General features: G+C 40.3%; 1 protein-coding gene across 12 annotated transcripts in view; it reads left to right on the top strand.

Annotated features, from left to right (window-relative positions):
* The window catches only part of epb41a (erythrocyte membrane protein band 4.1a), a 76,352-nt gene that overhangs the window by 1,718 nt on the left and 54,534 nt on the right, over positions 1–20,100 (top strand). For 11 of the 12 annotated variants that reach the window (XM_069719182.1, XM_069719186.1, XM_069719184.1 and 8 more), the window contains exon 1: positions 10,913–11,047. The exons of the other annotated variant lie outside the window; for it this stretch is intronic. The gene's annotated coding sequence lies outside the window, so the exon portion shown is untranslated. Of the gene's footprint in view, positions 1–10,912; positions 11,048–20,100 lie in introns of those variants that run through there. 12 annotated transcript variants of the gene reach the window in all.

Here is a 20,100-nt window from a genome sequence, read left to right as displayed (position 1 = left end):
AAGGCTTACTGCAGTGATGAACATAGTACATAAATAAACGGATTTGTGACAGAGATGACAGATTAAAAAATACATTCATGAAACACAAAGTGTATGATTTAGTATCTTTTCTAAAAACATGCAAAGATAGAAACCACATTATATCAAGTCTATTTAATAAATTCAGCTCAGCCCCAACACTAACACCACTGATAGGTAACTGGTTGAAATGGTTGAGATCTGATCATCTCTAAAATGTTTGTCATGCAAAAGAGACATTAAAAACCAATACGATGGTCAAATTTGTCATATTGACTTTGAAGGTGTAATTGATTGGTGGATTGATTCACGATGTCAACTCAAAGCAACATTTTGATCACTTTGTTAAAGTTACTGCGTGATGACGTTAATAAAATATCAAGACTTCCTGTATCTGTTTCAAATTAAAAGCCATTTAGCATGTCAGTAGACAGAAACCCTTAATTTCTTATTTTATTGGCTTTTATTTTGAAATTTTTGCAGGAACATGTTGTGGCTGAAATTAGACAAAACACAAGATGATAAATCCAATTTAACCAGTGAAAATAACAGGATTCTGTTATTGACCTTGTTAGATTGAAGTGGTTATACAGGTAATATCACAGCTACACAACCTTAAAAACGAGTCACATCATAACAGTGTGCACGCCTGTGTGGGCTCCAGTACTTCAACAAATAGCATACACACATTTGGTGTCCAAATATGGAGTCACAGGAACACTTCATCCAAAGCTCACTGATGTACGTCTGCACTGAAGGCCGGCCCAACTCACAGGGCATCACAACGTGCTGCATATGGGGCTGCGTTCAACGGCACAACACCAGGCAGGTGGTTGTAATGCCGTGGCTGATCGGTGAATATATCCTTTATAACATGAACACTGTCGACAGCCTCGAGTCAGACAAAAACAACTCAGAAAGAAACTACAGGAAGAGAAACAGAGCTTTGATATGAATGGCCACACATAAAACAGATGTCACGTGAAGAAAATAACAAGAGTGAAATTACAAGGAATGATGATGTTTGGTAGGAAAACATGATAATAATCTGCAGGGGTCCGAAAAAAGGTTTGAACCATTTGTTGGAAAAATAACCATGAAATAAAATTTTCTGTCATTGTTGATCCTCTGCTAACTTTTTCTTCTATTTGTTTCTGGTCTCATTTTCCCTCCTCGGACCCCGATGACTGTTGATGTCTCACAACGTACTAATGTACCGGTGAGTGACATTACATTTAAACTGCATTACATCACTGTAACATTACACTTAAACTGCGTTACATCACTGTAACATTACACTTAAACTGCGTTACATCACTGTAACATTACACTTAAACTGCGTTACATCACTGTAACATTACACTTAAACTGCATTATATCACTGTAACATTACACTTAAACTGCGTTACATCACTGTAACATTACACTTAAACTGCATTACATCACTGTAACATTACACTTAAACTGCATTACATTACAGTAACATTACACTTAAACTGCGTTACATCACTGTAACATTACACTTAAACTGCGTTACATCACTGTAACATTACACCTAAACTGCGTTACATTACAGTAACATTACACTTAAACTGCGTTACATCACTGTAACATTACACTTAAACTGCGTTACATCACTGTAACATTACACTTAAACTGCATTACATTACAGTAACATTACACTTAAACTGCGTTACATCACTGTAACATTACACTTAAACTGCATTACATTACAGTAACATTACACTTAAACTGCGTTATATCACTGTAACATTACACTTAAACTGCGTTATATCACTGTAACATTACACTTAAACTGCATTACATTACAGTAACATTACACTTAAACTGCATTACATCACTGTAACGTTACACCTAAACTGCGTTACATTACAGTAACATTACACTTAAACTGCGTTACATCACTGTAACATTACACTTAAACTGCATTACATTACAGTAACATTACACTTAAACTGCGTTACATCACTGTAACATTACACTTAAACTGCATTACATTACAGTAACATTACACTTAAACTGCATTACATTACAGTAACATTACACTTAAACTGCATTACATCACTGTAACATTACACTTAAACTGCATTACATTACAGTAACATTACACTTAAACTGCGTTACATCACTGTAACATTACACTTAAACTGTATTACATTACAGTAACATTACACTTAAACTGCATTACATCACTTTAACATTACACTTAAACTGTATTACATTACAGTAACATTACACTTAAACTGCGTTACATCACTGTAACATTACACTTAAACTGTATTACATTACAGTAACATTACACTTAAACTGCGTTACATCACTGTAACATTACACTTAAACTGCATTACATTACAGTAACATTACACTTAAACTGCGTTACATTACTGTAACATTACACTTAAACTGCGTTACATCACTGTAACATTACACCTAAACTGCATTACATTACAGTAACATTACACTTAAACTGCGTTATATCACTGTAACATTACACTTAAACTGCGTTACAGTAACATTACACTTTAACTTTGTTACATCACAGTAACATTACATTTGAACTACTCTGACAGAACGAGAGGCTTTCCTCTCAACCATTTTCTTTTGTACTAAATTCAACATTGTTCTTGAGGAAATCTGCTTATCTCACTGCTTTTACCATGTAATGACTAAGGTTAATAGGTAGATGTCAGTGTTTGTGTCTGTTTCCTCATTCAGTCTGTTAGCAGGAGGTGACCTCACCTGACTGTGTTGTTGTCATGGGGAAGTTGTGTATTGAGTAGTTATATTGTGTAGTTGGTGTGATGTTTATGAAGGACACTCAGTGACAGAGATGTTCTGATTCTGAAACACATCTTGAATTACCACCGCTGCACTGATACTGTCGGGTCATTTTCTATACTTAATGTCACAGAACCTACCACAGCACACAGTTACAGCCTTTTCTACCATCATCAGTACTTTACTTATGAAGCTGTGTTGTACACATTCTGAAAACATTTCTACATTACTGCAGCATGAGGTTTTCATCTTGTATTAAGGTGTTTATCATCTGGTGTGAAGTTGTCCCCTACATAGAGACCGATACAGGTTTGGTGGTCTGCAGGTCGTTTGCACACTTCCTTTATCTTTTCATTGTTGGGTGAAGAAGGATGTGGTTTGGAATAGATGCAGTGTTTTACCAAAGACTTTCCTCTGCTGTTGTGAGATGAGCGGCTCACTGCTCCAGACAGTTAATAGCTGAACAATGATGGCATAATTGTTTCTTTACAGTTACTTAACTACATGAATTCATAGCTGCAGTTAGTTAGTTACTAAAATATGGTTCACTGTTGAAATCTAAAGCTCAAACTGGTTCCATCTCAACCAGCTGCATAATTAAAATTCTGCTTACATGCGTTTGTATTAATAACCAAATCATATCACTTGTATGAAATATACCTCAGATTAAAAAAAAAAAAAAAAAAAAAAAAAAAGTTTTTCTCTCCACGTCTGTATTTCGTGCCGTTACTTTGGTTAATAGAGCTCCTCCACACAGAGCAGCGTCTGTCAGTGCGTCCAGCAGAGGGCAGCAGAGTGCAGAGCAGCAGAAATGAATGAACAGGTGGTCTCTGACTCTGGATGGATTATCATCATCAAATGTGTGCATGCTGATCCAGTGGAAAGAGGAGATCTGTATTCAGTCGCTGCCAACTGACAGTTATGATGAGCCTGCTGAGGAGACGGTGGCGACCTCAGTGCCTCGCTGTGGTGTCTGATCATCTCAAAGACACTTTACACATTTTTCTTGTTTTCTAACAGAAACATGCAGGATTGTGTTGCATTTGTTTTCCTGTTGCAGTATTGTAAATTTACTGTGATCATATATCTCTCCAGACCAGGAAACAGAAGAAAGATTATATAATAATTCCTTGTTGACATTGAGGCTGTGACCCAATTCTGCATTCTTCTAAAACCATGAAAGAAATGCTCCTCACAGGATTCTCGAGGCTAATGCTAACGTTACATCCATGAGGTAAAACACTGAAACATATATCTATATATATATATATATATATATATATATATATATATATATAACATTCACAAACATTCTTGACAAAGTACCCTTCAATATGGTTATTGAAGAACCAAAATGCATGTAAGGAGTCATGAATGGGACATTTACTGCATGAAATAAACAGTTCTTGAATGTAACTAAGTACATTTACTCAGGTACTGTATCCATTTGAGGTACTTGTACTCTGTACATTTCATTTAATGCATTTGACAGAGAAACATTGACTTTTTATTGGACAACAATCTGACAGTTTTAGTTACTTTATACATTAATTATTATTCAGGTTTTATCATTATTTTCAAAAACTTACAGTAACATTGAAGGATTGTTTTTGTTATCGATTAAACAACCCAATTATACAAAGAGAGCTCAAACCATAACTCAATTGACTTTTTTTGATGAATCATAAGTACTACATGTAAAAATAGTAAACGTTAATTCCACTTCCTCAAATGTAAAGATTTGCAGCTCTAAAAAAAAAGGGAAAAAAAGATATATATTTGTAGTAATTTTGAGGTTTGGATTTTTGGTTCATTCAGGGGTTTTCTTCTTTTTATTATTTAATTTATTTTAGTTTTAAGACTAATTAACAAGGAATATATATAAATATAACGCAGAGGGAGGTTTGGATTTGATAGGAGTGTTATTGTATGACAGGGCAGCCATCTTTAGACTCCTCGAGTTCAGGACAATGACTGATAATGTTTGGAAGTGAACCTTCACCCTCTCTGGTGACCATTGTTGTTCAGGCTCAGAGGTAATTGAGTGGAAGTGGAGGGAGGTAATTAAAGAGCTGGAGCTCACCGAGCACAGCTGTCAGTGGACGCGGGAGCTGGAGAGCTGGAGCTTTTCAACAGTTCACACAGGAGACGAACGGGATTCATATCAGAGTCGAGGCGTCGAACCTCCAGAGACGACATCATCACCCACAGAAGACAAGTTATCTGCAAATATCTCACCATCCACTAACATGTATTTTTCATTTGTGTAAAGTCACATCCACAAAATTAATCATGTACAAGTATGTGTAACTGTTTTTAACAATGTACGTATTTGTGGATCCTTTTGTCTTTAACCCATCGGTCAGCATCAGGATCAATAGCAAGTCGTTATTTTCTCATTTATAGTTCATTTCTAAACTTGAAATGGTCAGTGTTAACCAAACATAAAGACGTATCTACATATTAGACATTAATGTTGGTTTAGGTAGATGCTCATTACACAAAGCTCCGTTTTACATTTCCACACACATTAAAAAATCTGCACGTCAGAAGGCGTTTTGAAAAATCTCAGTTTTAGTGCTCTAACATGTGGATGAGAGGCCAAAACATGGCAAAACATGTTTATTTGACAAAATATCCATATCAATATGGACATATGAAAGCTGGAGTTAAATAGTGAACATTGATTTCCTCACAAAATCACTTTTATGAGAATGAACCAGATGAATCAGTGTGAGTGAGAATCTGATGGTAAAGTCAGTTCATTGATACACAGTAGTCCCATTCAGACATGAGGCAATTCAAAGTGCTGTACAGAAGCATTCAAATACATCAAAATACTGCATTACAAGACAATCACTCCCACTACTCCGCTCCTCTGCTCCCTTCACTGGTTACCAGCAGCCGCCCACATCCGTTTCCAAACATTGGTACTTGCGTACCGTGCTGTGAACAGATCAGGTCCAGTCTACATCCAGGTCATGGTCCAACCTTACATCCCAGCCCGCTCCCTCCGCTCTGCTTCTACCAACCGGCTTGTTGCTCCTCACTGAGCTAAACACTCTACAAAATCAAGACTGTTTGCTGTCCTGGCTCCTAAATGGTGAATGAGCTCCCCAACGACATCAGGACAGCAGAAACTCTGTACATCTTCCACCGCAAACTAAAAACACACCTCTTCAGACTTTACCTTGAACAGTAGAACTTTAGTAGCACTTAAAATGTCACTTACTGATAGAACTTTGTAGTTTGGCTTTCTTGAAGAAATTGTTTTTCTTGATTCTTGTTGTTCTGGGTTTTGTACCCTCATGGTTGAAATGCACTTATTGTAAGTCGCTTTGGATAAAAGCGTCAGCTAAATGACATGAAATGAAAAAAAAATGAAAACAATAAAATGCATTAAAAAGACATTAAAAATAAACTGATAAATAGTTCAAAGATTCAGAAGAGGTTTGATTTGATTTATGGAAAAGCTTCAGCAAACAGTCATTTTTAATCTCTGCTTCAAATGAGCTGCCAGTTTCACCAGAGTTCAGGTGTTCAGGAGTTTTGTTCCTCGTGTAGAAAGTCAAGGCTGCTGAAACTTGCTTGGTTTGGATTCTGGATCCAGATGACCTCAGCATAACGTAGATCAGAGATATATTTAGGGCCTTATGGTCGTTGAATTTTAAAATCTCTCCTTTGACACGCAGGCAGCCAGTGCAGTGATGTCATGTGATGGTGAGGACTGCACATCTGGATGCTTTATTTTATTAGGTTAGGTTAGGTAGTTACTTTATTAATCCCCAAGGGGAAAATTTTTCGCTACAGCAGCATACAGGAAAGCAACAAAAAGCAATAAAATTACAGTAAAAAAAATATTAAATATAAAATGCACAGTATATACAGTACAGTATATATATATATATATATATATTTTTTTTTTTATATATATATATAAACAACCAAGAAACACAGACAACAGTGTTATTGTTGTGTGATGGATTTTGCCAGAGGTGAGTTATTATTTTATTATTATCATTATTTATTTATTTAAGACCTGAGAAGTCATTCTTATATGATAGCTTGTTGAAAATAAATGCATGGACACATTTTTCTGTCTCTGGTTGAGACATAAATCCTTTAATTCTTCCTGTGTATTCAGCTGTATGATGATTTTGTAATTGTCTTTGTATGACGGTTGAAGTTCAACTCACAAGCAGCATTTCACTCATCAGGACCAGAACTACTGAGAACCGTCTAATCTTCTGAGGAGCTTTTCTAAATCTGGAGAAAATGTCTGCCTCACTTTGTGAAGTCGTCCTCCCTCTCTTTCACTAGTCCAGGTTGAATTTCTTGTTATTTCTGCGAACATTATCTGCAACCACAGCTCAAATGAAAGAAGAAAGAAGTTGATAAAATCATGAATTCATGGACTTGAGTCTGCTTCAGTTGGTACGATGGACTGAACGCTGAGCCTCAGTCTTACAGAGGAGAAAGAGGTAGAGGAGAAAGGCTCCTTCATCTTTTTTACCCACAGTTCTCCTCTCGGGCCACAGACAGACAGCCTTCCTTCATCTGTGGAAGGAATACCTGCAGACTCTACTCAGGGCTGAAACGGGCAACTGCTTGCTGTTTCTCAGGTTACTAAATTTGCTTTGTTAAAGTTTTACAGGTAACATTTTGATTTTATAATATCATAACTGAAACCAAGTTGAAAGGACACAAGTGGTTTGCGATCGTGAGTTGTATACATAAAATGAAGTCAACAACATTTACTCATCATCTATACTAATAATCATTGATGGATGTTTGTGATGCTCAGATGAGCTCATGATCCCGTTTCTCCCACAGAAGTCGTGGCTTGTTATTTAGTTACCACAGAAGTTTCTGCAAAGTTTGTCTGAAAGAATAATTGACAGTCAATACTTTGAAAGAAGTGTTGATCAGGTCTCCTATGGGCACCTTCATTCAATTTCACTTCGATTTAATTTAGAGTATAGTGCTACCATAAGGCATCATCCCACTACAGGTCACAGACAGGGAACACAACACATGTCAGGGGAAGAAACAGCAACGAGGAAAGTAAAGAAAAACACGGGGGCCAAAGGTAAACAACGACAATGCTTTGTTCTGCATTTTGAAAGTGCAGTAAAGCACAATCATATTAAAATTTCTTTTCATCTTCCAAGATTTCTGTTTTGAAGAGTGCATTTGTAAACTGGAGCGAGGAGCGATCCTCATCTGTTTAACTCCTTCAGAGCAGCATCAGTGTGGCGTGTTGAATGCAGTGAGACTGCAGCCCTGTCACCACGGTGACGGACAGGTGTGGGAGTAAAGCTGAAGTAAATAATAATGAACTCACTTCCTTCAGAGATTAATACCTGCTGTTATTCTTATTGACCTACTGAATGGAAATACTCTGGATCACTTAATTTCCCACTGAGCCTGACATGAGTTGTAACTTTGGAAATGAAGGATCTGTCAGCTTGAACTGAGCACACAGCAGAAGAGCAGGAGTTCAGATGTTCAAACATTTGACTAAAGACACAGACATTTATATTGTATCAATGAACTGGTGGTTCGCTGATGGAGGGATGGAGGCTGCTGATGTTACTCTGTGTTATGGGCTCCACAGTGCTGCTTCACCTCAGCAGACGGTCTGCTTCAGCACCTGCTCCTCGGGGGAGATGGAGGGGGGTGGTGAGGGTGGCCCTTTGTGTAGTGATGGGGGAAGGAGTGTCTGTTGGAGTATGTGAGATGTGATTGTGCAGACGGCTGATGCGGCAGCGTCGGGCTGAACAGACCCTCCCAGACAAAAGCAGTGAAAGTGGCTTAGACACGGCGATTAGAACCCGCTGCTGTCGGCACTGACCCGCTTCACACTCGCTGTTCTGGTGCTGCTCACAGCGCTCGTCTGCATGTTTGTCTTTGAATACTGTTGGCAGCTGAAACTCTGCTTTGACTCAGTATTTACATTTTAAACAGACTTCATAATTCTACCAAATTTCAGAATAAAATATGACTGAAACAACCAGTCGAGCTGTTCTTTGCTCGATCATCATAAAATACAATCATGTCAAAATGTAAACTTCTTTGTCACCATTAGATATCACAAAACTGGAACTATAAACTTGGTGTGCATTATTCTGCAAATGGCTGCATACCAAACATACCATATTATTTATAAAGATATTGTTCATTTACCGACGTAATAATGTTTTGTCTCACTTTTCAGTTTTTAAACAATATTATTTCAGGAACATTTAAAAACAAATACATATTCTTCATAAAACATTCTTACAAATGAAACGGTCAATTATAAAACTCCTCCTTCCTCAGTTTAATAGACTGAAAGGTTTTACTTTGGTATGACCGATAATGGCTGATGTTGAAGACTTTTAACGGCCACAGTGGCCACGGTTTAGTAAAAGTGAAGACGATCGGCCTTAAAGGAGCGTAAAGACTGAGCACAGCTCGCATCACTCTCCTCTGAGTCTGTAAGAGAATCAACTGTGCAGCAAAACTCACAACACATGTCGGTTTGTCCCGTCTGGGCTACTGTACAAACATGATTCAGCAGAACAGCAGACCTGCTTCTAAGGAAAGGAAAACACAACCATTCTTAGTTTCTGGTTATTTAATGAAAACATAAATATCCACATTTTCCTTGTTGCCACTAGATGGTCCTGAATCCTCCAGACTGCTGTCATATTTCCCTCCTCTGAGGTTGTTGTGCAGTTTTATTTCTATCTGTCACCTCAGGACACTTCACAGAGTCAGGTTGAGACCTCACGACATTATAGAGAAATAACAATTCCCACTTCATCCAGTATTTGCCTATATTTGGCAGCAGTAGGAGGGATGGGGGGGAGGGGGCTCCTACAGGGAGGTGGGCGGCCATCTGCCTCGCTGCTCCGGGTTTCATGTTGTAGTTGTAAGAAACAAGCTCTCTTCATTATGATGCTCATCTAAACATAGACGTTGTTTCTCATGAGATTGTGTGAACGTGTCTGTTACACTGTTATATAACAAAGACTGTCCAAATATGAGGTCGAAAATCCAACCGGCATACTAAACCTGCAGGCAGGATGTCAAACATAGATTTAATATGACACCAGAAAGACTAAAACAGGACCTGAATTCACAACTTCATGAATTAAGTGAGATGCCTTCAGCCTTTGAATACTAGTGATTTCTGGTGTTTGTGATGTCGGAGTGAAAATGGACGCACTGATCTTGATGTTTGGTTACTGGTGGTGGAGCTCAGTTAGCAGCAGCAGCTTTCTCCATCCTGATTGGAGCAGCCGCCTGCCTGCTCTGCTCCCATTGGCTGCTTCCATAAATACACCCGTCTCATTACATACAAAGCCCCACCCTCCTTTATAAAGATGGGGGAGCCAACGGGTGTCTTGGGAGTGTTTAGCCCTGTGCATTGTCTCACAGGATGGATGCTTCGATGTTTGACCTGATTTATTTCCTGTAGATAAAGTGGGACGACACAATATATAAGTGATTAGTTTATTTTTCTGTGCAGCTGTTTAACTATCAACAGCTGTTTTCAAAGAAAGAAGAATCCAGATGTAGCGACACCACTGAGCTGATGAACATGTCGAACAGGCAGACACAATAAAAGTGAAGACAGTCCTCTTAATTAAGTGTTCATGAGATAAAACACGACACGAGACATAACAACAAAATATAAATGTAATTATTATTGTTGAAGTTAATTTTGTGATTTCATTTAAATTTCAAGTATTTAAACAAATGAAATAACTAATTGTATTAATTAATGTTAATCGTTGAAAAACACATTTATGTCAATATAATGTACACTTTTCAAACACAATCACTTCATTTACTAATTGTAGTCAAATCCATAAAAGTTGATCCTGAAATCGATTGAAAAATTACAAAAGGAGAAAAAACGTAAGGTTTGCTTGATTTTGTATTATAATGATTTATCTTCCTTTCATCTGCTCAGTTAAATAAGTAGGTTACTGAGAAGGTTCAGCAGCTGAGCTGAAGTCTGTCAGGGATGGTGTCCAGCGCGCCTCCTCTGGCTGCCTGCTAGACCACACTGAGGGCAAAGACCCGTCAACGTTTGCTCCTGGTACCTTACCACATTGTTAAAAGGCGCTGGATGCCGCTGCTGAATGATTTCTTTCTCCGTCGGATGCTGTGAGGACCGGTGACCGGTGAGCATCATCTCCTAACGGGGTCTTTTGTTCTGGAGGATCTGATCGGATCGGTGAGTGATCCTCAGCATCACCATTTGTTGACAGTTTTCACATTCAGCGCCATTTGCAGACAGGTACACTTACCGCCCCTTTTATTGTCCCCGCTCCACATCTCACACAAAAACCGCCGCACCAAAGAAAAGCAGGAATTGTTTTTACATGCAGCATTAAATGTTGTATTTCAGGACGTTAAAGCTGATAGAAGGCGGTGATGAACCGGTGTGAATGCAGCAGCCCGCTGACTGCTCCGTCAGCAGCCGCGCTGCTGTTTGTGCTTCAGAAATACCGCTTGGAGGAGAGGAGCTGCTGTGGTAGTGAATGATGTTTTTGCTGGTAAACATCGCGGGGATCTCCTCATGTCAGGCCGCAGCGCTCCGGTCAGTGATGAGAGGGAGCAGGCGGTGGTCGGTGTCGTCTGTGTGACTCAAGCATCATCATGGAGGCTCCAGTTGTTCTGATCAAGTAAAGTTAGAGGGATTTACAGGCTGCAAAGAAAACTTGTTTTCATCCTCTTTATGGTCTGATGGCACTGAAGGCTGCATGTTTGTCATTGTGTCACACTGAGTGCACATTAGGATACCAGACTGCTGCTGTGGACTATTTCTCAGTCAGAAACAATATGTTGTCACTGTGGACGCTCAGGTAGGAGAGGCTGTTTACATTTTCTATTCAATTTATGACTTTTGACATTTTATTTCAACCCCATTCCTGAAAAAGTTGGGATGCTGTGTAAAATGCAAATAAAAACAAAATGCAATGATTTGTAAATCTCATATACTCATATTTGATTGTAAATAGACCAAAGACAACATATAACATTTTAAATATCTGTTCTTTTTGAAATTTATTCAACAAAAGACTAGAAAAATTGTGTAATGCAAAAAAAAAAAAATCATCTGGTGGAACATCTAACAACAAAGGTTACCATGGCAACAGTTCAAAGACTGTATGGGAAAATAGTTCAACAATCTAAGAATAATGTTCCTCAACGTAAAACGACAAAGAATTAGTGGATTTCATCATCTACAGTTCATAATATCATTAAAAGATTCAGAGAATCTGGAGAAATCTCTGAACACAAGGAACAAGGCTGGAAACCAATATTGGATGGTGGAGATCTTCAGGCCTTCAGGCAGCACTGCATTAAAAACACACTATTCTGGAGTGGAAATCACTGCATGGGCTCAGGAACACTTGTGAAAACCATCGTCTGTGAACACAGTTCATCGCTGCGTCCACAAATGAAGGTTATATACAATGAGATATTCAGGTTTTGGAGCAACATATGCTGCCATCCAGACAACGTCTCTTTCAGGGAAGGTCTTGTTTATTCCAACCACATTCTGCACGTATTCCAACAGCATGGTTCTCTAGTAGAAGAGTCCGCTGATAAACTGACCTCCTGCAGTCCAGACCTGTCAATCATTGAAAACATCTGGAGCATCAGGACATGAAAAATACAACAAAGGAGACTCTGAACTGTTGAGCAGCTGAAATACTATATCAGACAAGAATGGGACCACATTTCACTTTCAAAACTCCAGAAACTGGTCTCCTCAGTTCCCAAATGTTTACAGAGTGTTTTTAAAAGAGGTGATGCAACACAGTTGTGAACATGATCCTGTCCCAACTTTTTTTGAGACGTGTTGCTGCCATCAAATTCAAAATACACATATATCTTTCATAAAACAATAGAATTTTTCTGTTTCAACATTTGATTTGTTGTCTTTGGTCTATTTTCAATTAAATATGGGTTCATGTCATTTGTAAATCAGTGCATTTTGTTTTTATTTACATTTCACAGAGCGTCCCAACTTTTTCAGAAACAGGGTTGTACTGACAGAAGGAGGAAAGACGGCAGGTCTTCTAAAGCTGTACGTTGTTGAACTTAAGGTGCCCTGAGATGACTTGTGTTGTGGTAAGGTGCTATAAATAGAATAAAATGAACCTTGTGTTGAGGCAGCCGTGGTCCGGATGTTGTGAACTGGGCTTCAGACTGTAGTTTGATTCTGTGGACAGGTGAATGGAGTGAATGAACAGTGATTTATAATCCATGGCTGAGCACTAAGTCAGACAGGCTCAAACACAAACACACCTGAGGTCTAATGCACTCAAATTTAAACTGATTTGAGAAGATCACAGATTTAACAACAGATTTCCAGTCTAGAAGCAGAACCACAAACTCGCTGTTTCTACTGAACAGTTTCAGAGTGGTGATGCAGGGACTTGAGATCACAGAAACTCATCTGATCAAATGGGACCTCAGAGTGAAACCAACATGGAGGCGGACCAAAATATGAGAACAACCTTTGATGAGGTCACTGAGAGGGCGGAGTCAGGACGGCTGATAAAGTTTTCTGGTTGGTCTCAAACAGTGAAACAGCTGCTGCTAACATGATGGTTGTTATCAGTTCACAGAGTGAAACCCGTCACATTAGAAATGTGGTCATTTATTCTCTGACGCTCCGTTGCCATGGAGACGCTGCTCCATGTTAACATGACTGAGCTCTCGTCTTTACAAAGGTTGGGGATGCTTCCAGCTCAGCTGGCTCTCATTGGCTGTTGTGGTTTTCTGATCAATATTTCCTCTCTGGAAATCGTGGAGAGTCCGAACCAGTTGGTAACATTGAGATTATGTATGTAAACCCCTCTCACTCTGATTATTATTATTATTATTATTATTATTATTATTATTTTATTTCTGACCAGCATCGACACTGGAACCCCCCCTTCAGTTGTTGTGAGCTGAAACCTAGACCCACACTCAACCCAATGATCATCCAGCTTAAAAAGAAAACTCGCCACTTTTTATATTGATCGGTGGTGATGATAAATGTGATCAAATGAAGCATTAAATTCTGTAGACAGCTGCTGACGTGTACAGTGACCTCGTTGTTGGCTGGAAGAATACTGAGCTGTCTGGGTCAGCAGGGAGCGCTCTCGATGCCGCACCAAAACAAAACCTTGTTCTCTTTACTTGTACTGTAACCGAGCAGCAGTCAGCAGTGACGTCACCCGTTGGTTTGTGAAGCCTCCGGTTCAGATCTGGAAGCGGTGTCCACTTTTATACTCAGAATGACTGCAACCAGCTGATGATGATCTCAAAGAAGGTTCTGGAGGAGGAGACGTGTTGGAGCGTGTTGGCACAGACTAGATAAAAGTGTTCGTAGCTTCCGGCTCTGAAAAATGAGGTCGATGCAGAAGTGCCTTAAGCTGCAATACCAGCGAGTACCACTAGAGGTCGGCTCCAAAAAGCCTCAGACTCCGTAGACTCCCATTCAACTTCTCAAGTCAATAAACTTTCTCCACAGGTTTTCTGTATGTCCTTCAATAAAATCACTCATTCTTATTAGTGTTCTGGAGGTGCATCTGAAAATAATCCCTCATTAATTAGAAAATAAGCTTAAAAAAAAAATGCTTGTTTTTAGGGGCGTGTCTGTTTGATTGACAGGCCTGTGGTGTAGTCAGGTTACAGCTATCGGTGGGCGGGACGAAGTATCGTCAGGTTTCCAATCAGATCAGTCGGATCCACCGCTGGCTCCTCCCCCAGCTCGTCCAAATATGGTCACTTCCTGCTTCAAACCGCTCTGAACTAGCAAAGATGGTGACGGACAGAATCTGAACTGGAGGATTCATAACGTTCAGAAACCAACGATGACATCACTGATGGTTGATGACATCACTGATGGATGATGGTTGGTTACAACAGAATCATCCTGAATCATTGTGCTCCAGTGAATCTCAGCATTTTGTTGGATGCTGTGAAACTGACTGCACTGAAGGTTTGTCCTAACTTGCATGGAGGTGCTGGAGATGTTCATCAGGGAAGATCTCCGTCACCATGTTGGTGTTGGTGGAGTCACACAGCAGCTGCTAACATTATAGTTTCTGATCAGTACTCACTGCTTCCTGATCTATAATAAACCATTAAACAACAATGTAGCAGTACTGAAAATAACGTATTACTTCAGCTGGCTGTATTTAGCATCATCAGTGAGTGGACGTCCATACATAGTGAGGGGAATTCTTCCTTTACGGAACCAGTCCTGTTCATATCATGGCGAGCAGCCGAGAGGTGGGTGGAGATGGAGGCAGGGACTGTTTCCATATTCAAAGATTCTCACGTACTGAATTATAGGTGTTAAGTTTTATCTAAACCACTTTAAGTCATTTGAAAAAAAACTTCTAAATATGTCATTTTAACGAGACAGCAGTTTTTGGGGTTTCGTAAATACTATTAGAGAAACCTCAAGTTCAACAACTTGTGCTAGTTTTGGTCCACCAGTGTTTGGATCTTTTGTGAGACTTCTTGCAGCTCAACAACCAGCTGGCGTCTCAGTGCGGTGAGGAGCCTGGAAACTGTTGTTCACTGAAGGCTCCTCAGAAGGAGACAAACTATAGCAACAAATGAAAGAGAAAACGTCTCGCTAAATAATCTTTAACGTATTCAGTTGTGTTGTTAAGATAACTTAAAGAAGCTTTATTCTTAGAAATCCAACACATCCGTTACCAAAACAGTAACTATTTTTGTTTCCACCGAGTGAAAGAAAAGTAGAACATTATTTTGAAATGTCTTCATTTCCCATCAAACAAGCCGAGGGGGTGAAAGGCAGATTCACAACCAGCTTTAGATTCAGGAGTATTTTTAATAGCATTTGATGAAATTTCTTTCGTGAATTGTGTGTGAAATGAACTCAGAGGAGAACTCGGGTCCTCCATCATCTACGTGGACGCGTGTTTACTCGGGATGCTCGTAGTAAACAACGGCAGATGTGTGGAGCGATTTGTTTCGGTACCACATCTCATCTGTGATGCACGTGCAGTTGTTGTGTAATCACTGTTACTATGGTGACCAGTTTACAGAATATTCAACAATAACTGACCATGTGATCAAATGTTAGACTGATGTCATAAATAGTTCATGAAGTCATCGTCTTGTAAAATGCACGTTGTGAATGACGGAGGGACGGACGCTGCTTCTAAATGATGTCATTTTGTACACGTGCTGATTGAGCTTCATTATATCTTTCCATCGCTTTAATTTAGACAATTCAACAATAGAATCCTGCTGTTTTCATTTTGGATGAATCATCTGAAGCATGTTTCTGTGGTTTCTGTCACCAGAAGGCCGGAGCTACGTTCATCACAACACGCTCCTCGTTACACGCTGTCCACTGAGACGCTAGAGGGCTTTTATTTTGAAATGGATACAGGAACTGTTGAGTTTGTAATGCAATAACTTTAAGAGGGTGACTGGAAGCAGGTCCAAATGTTCAGAAGAGGTAAATTATAATAATAATAATAATAATAATAATAATATAGTGTGTGTGAGAGAAGACAGTATTGATGTGAATGAAGGAGAAAGCAGAAAGAGAAATGAAACCTTATTGTCATTAATGCTGGCGGGAGGTTGCTGCCCAGTATTTCTTCTTTGACGACTTTCGCTACCTTCTCATCTTCACTGGTGAACGACGGGAGGAAACAGCGGTTGTGTTCAGGTGGACGGTTTCCTTCTGTTACTGAGTGGACCTGATTCATTAATCAATACACCTGAAGGGTCAAAAGTCAGTTTGTTTTTATTGGATTTCTTAAGTGAAATGTGGTTTAGTATTATTGGATGTTGAAGCCCTTCCAAAAATGTTTAGGAATTTCAACCAGAGTTTGAATTGTGAAAATCCTGTTTCCTCACCTGAAGGAAAAAAGTCTTTGTCGTTCTCCTGATGTACAAAGTAAAGTTTTACAAATTCAGATGTAGAAGAAGATGCCGTGCGGTGGAGGGTTTCGGACGGGACCAGAAGGATCTTCTGAAACGTACAGGAAGTCGATGTAATCAGAGCAGTTACGTTTGTTAAACTCCTGCTGCGTCCTCAAAAAAGGAAGTTAGGAAATCCCAGAAACAATGAGGAGTCCCGGTGGTCGACGCTGGAAGAGAAGAAGCCCTGGAGGATCTGCCCTGTTTGTTCTGGGCAACAACATGATGGTCAGAAGTCCATCAAACATGAACATGATATCTAGCACATGGTTTTATTTTCCTGCTGAAGGAGTTCAGGATGAATATTGTTTGAAAAGGAGGTGGGACTAAAGACCAAGATGTCTGGAGGTGGCAGATGGCAGCCTCTACTGGACACCAGGCATTACAATTTTTAAATGAAATGGCAGGTTTTTAAAACTACAAAAAATTGTTTCAAAAAGTTATTTCATTGTTTTTTTTTCAAAGATATTGACACTATTTCAGTGTGTTGCTGAAAAGAACGTTTTTTTTTCCCTCAGTGTGTGTGTGTGTGTGTGTGTGTGTGTGTGTGTGTGTGTGTGTGTGTGTGTGTGTGTGTGTGTGTGTGTGTGTGTGTGTGTGTGTGTGTGTGTGTACTAACACCATGCTCCATGTCTACTAGATGCAAATGATGCTGTTTCATATGACAACATTGGTTCAGAAGTCAGTATATGGCCGCAGCATGTCTGATATGCTAAAGTGCTTTTAATTTGAAAGGAAAGATTTTATTTTGAAGTGGATAAAAGAAGTGTTGTCATTGGGCTGACCAACAGTGTAACTGTATAATTTACATTCAGGTTGACAGGAAGGCTTTCATTGTGCAGCAGCTGCAGCAGATGTTGTGTTTAATGACAGTAAGTGGTTTGTATGTTGTGTTTGTGTTCCTCAGCGGTCAGCGAGCTGCTGCATGTTTGAGGAAACGTTTGATAATCACAGTCAGCTGACTCACACGCTGTCAATCATCTCTCTGCTTCACACGTCTGTTTTCACATTGTAGGTGACGTCTTGCCTGACCAATGATCTTTATGTGATTATTTGAGTGTTTTCCCTGACATCAGCATTTTGAATGTAAATTATCTTTACACATGTTCTGTTCGGGTCCAGCTGCTTGTGTGTTTGTGGACTTCTTCCTCCACTTGTGTCTTTATCAGTCCCTCCCTGCCTGCAGTTCTTCTGGGTCAGACTGACTCCGTTTGTGGTGTTTCCAGCGTTGCTGTGGAGGGCGGGTGGGGGGGGGGGGGTTGATGGGTGCTCAGCGCAGCAGCACACAACAGCCTTTAATCCCACGCAGGGGCAGATTAATTTTAAAGAGGCTTTTAGTGCTTAAGCTCACTTTCAGCTCTCCACCCGGCGAGCACGCAGTCACAAACACAGATGTGCTTAAGTATATTTTTACCTTCCACCAACGCATTTCAGTGGTGAACTTTGAACCCAAAGTCCACCGTCAGGATCTTAGAGCTGGCGCCGACGTGTAGAAGACGTCACCTCGTTACCGGGACTCCAGAGGGTCGTGTTGGTTCTGGTCGCAATCAGGAGCACTTCACTTTCACTAAACTGTAAACTAAAGAAACAACTGTACACGTGCTGTCTGATCTGTGGTGTGTGGTTCTACGCTCCGACAGCTCCTGACCTTTGACCCTTAGAGCAGCACGTTGTGGAAGCATATCTGACCTTCAGGGCTGAATCGGTGGAGCAGCAGAGCTGCGACCCACTTTAGAAAGTAAAAGAGAAAAGGTGGATTTTCTGAGAGGTTTTTATGTCTCAGGAGAAAAACATGTGAGTCACTTTTAAGCAGAAATATGTTACAAATGTAAAAAAATATTATCACAAGGTGGTTTGAGGTCAGATTTGTAACAACCTGCGGAGGGAACGTGTCTCTGAGATCACTGTGGCGCGTCGACATGAATGTGTAAGTGTAAATAAAGTAAGATATAAGTAAACATGATAGAGTTATTGAAGTGATCTGCTGGTTGGCTGATGATAATGTGAGATGTAAACAGCTGCTCTGATCAACATGGAGGCTCATTATTCATCATGTCTGAAATGTGCCGACTCAGCGCTGAGAACTGAACTGCAGAACCGAAGTGGATCTGTCAGAACGTACCACTGCATCCGTCACAGGAGAACCGTAGATGATCATATATGTAGTCTGAGCCAGAGGAGTGTTTGCTGAATCAGCAGCACAAACAGCTTACATCTGATTGTTGTCATGGTTACAGTGATAAACATGCAGTTCAAGTTATGTTGTTAAAACCAACTTCTGTCTACACATACAGTACATCCTCCTGCTCCTCTTCCTGCTCCTCCTCCTGCTCCTCTTCCTGCTCCTCCTCTATGTCCTCCTCCTCCTCTCCCTCCCCCTCCCCCTCCTGCTCGTGCTCTTCCTCCTCCTCTTCCTCTTCCCCCTGGTAGAAGCTCTGCTGTGTGTGGACCCTCCATCCTCCTCCTCCTCCTCTCCCTCCTGGTAGAAGTTCTGCTGTGTGTGGACCCTCCATCCTGCTCCTCCTCCTCCCCTTTCTCCTCTTCCTCTTCCTCCTGATAGAAGTCCTGCTGTGTGTGGACCCTCCATCCTCCTCCTCCTCCTCTCCCTCCTGGTAGACGGCTCCTCTGAGGTAGTTGATGTCGGACAGTCTGACCTGGAGGAGCGAGCAGAAAGCTGAACATCTGACCCGAGACCTTTGTGTCTGTGGTCGGCTGGTTCCTGTCAGAAGATGCTGTTCTCTGGTTTCTACAAACTGCTGCTGTGACCACGTGCTCGCTGAACAATCAGCTGCTTGTATGTGTAGTTGTGGTTCCACTGAGTGCGCTGGGCGTAGTGGAGCCCACGCTCTCCTCTCAGCCCGTCAGCACGCCGCTGATCTAAATCTGCAGGAGTGATTCATCTGGCAGCTTCTCTTTAAAGTCAACAGGATCCACATCAACACTGCAGCTGGTCATCGGCCTCTGAACAAGGAACTACTGAAGGAGTTCAACTACAAACCTGAAGATGCCACATATTTATTTTCATATCACAGCTGGAGTATTTAAATACCGTCTGTGTTTTTCATGAACTGTTGATGGACTATTATGAAAAAGAAGACGTGAGGAAAACACAGCCAGAATATATTTCCTCAGTCTGAATAAACCTCATTCTTAGTTAGCTTTAATTAAAGTGACGTGTTTCAGGCTCGTCTGACCAGTTTAGATTTAGAATACAATCCAACACCTGAACAACGTTCACCTGAGAACACAACAGCTGCTGCTGGAGGGCTGTTTGATGCAACTCATCCTCTGTCATTAACTTTATCTCCTCTC

This window comes from Brachyistius frenatus, unplaced genomic scaffold (genome assembly GCF_029030835.1).
Source record: "Brachyistius frenatus isolate BFR_SWC_R1_liver_20210118 unplaced genomic scaffold, ASM2903083v1 Contig_209, whole genome shotgun sequence".
In the NCBI taxonomy this organism is placed as follows: domain Eukaryota; kingdom Metazoa; phylum Chordata; class Actinopteri; family Embiotocidae; genus Brachyistius; species Brachyistius frenatus.
This window is presented reverse-complemented; position numbering and strand designations above follow the sequence as displayed.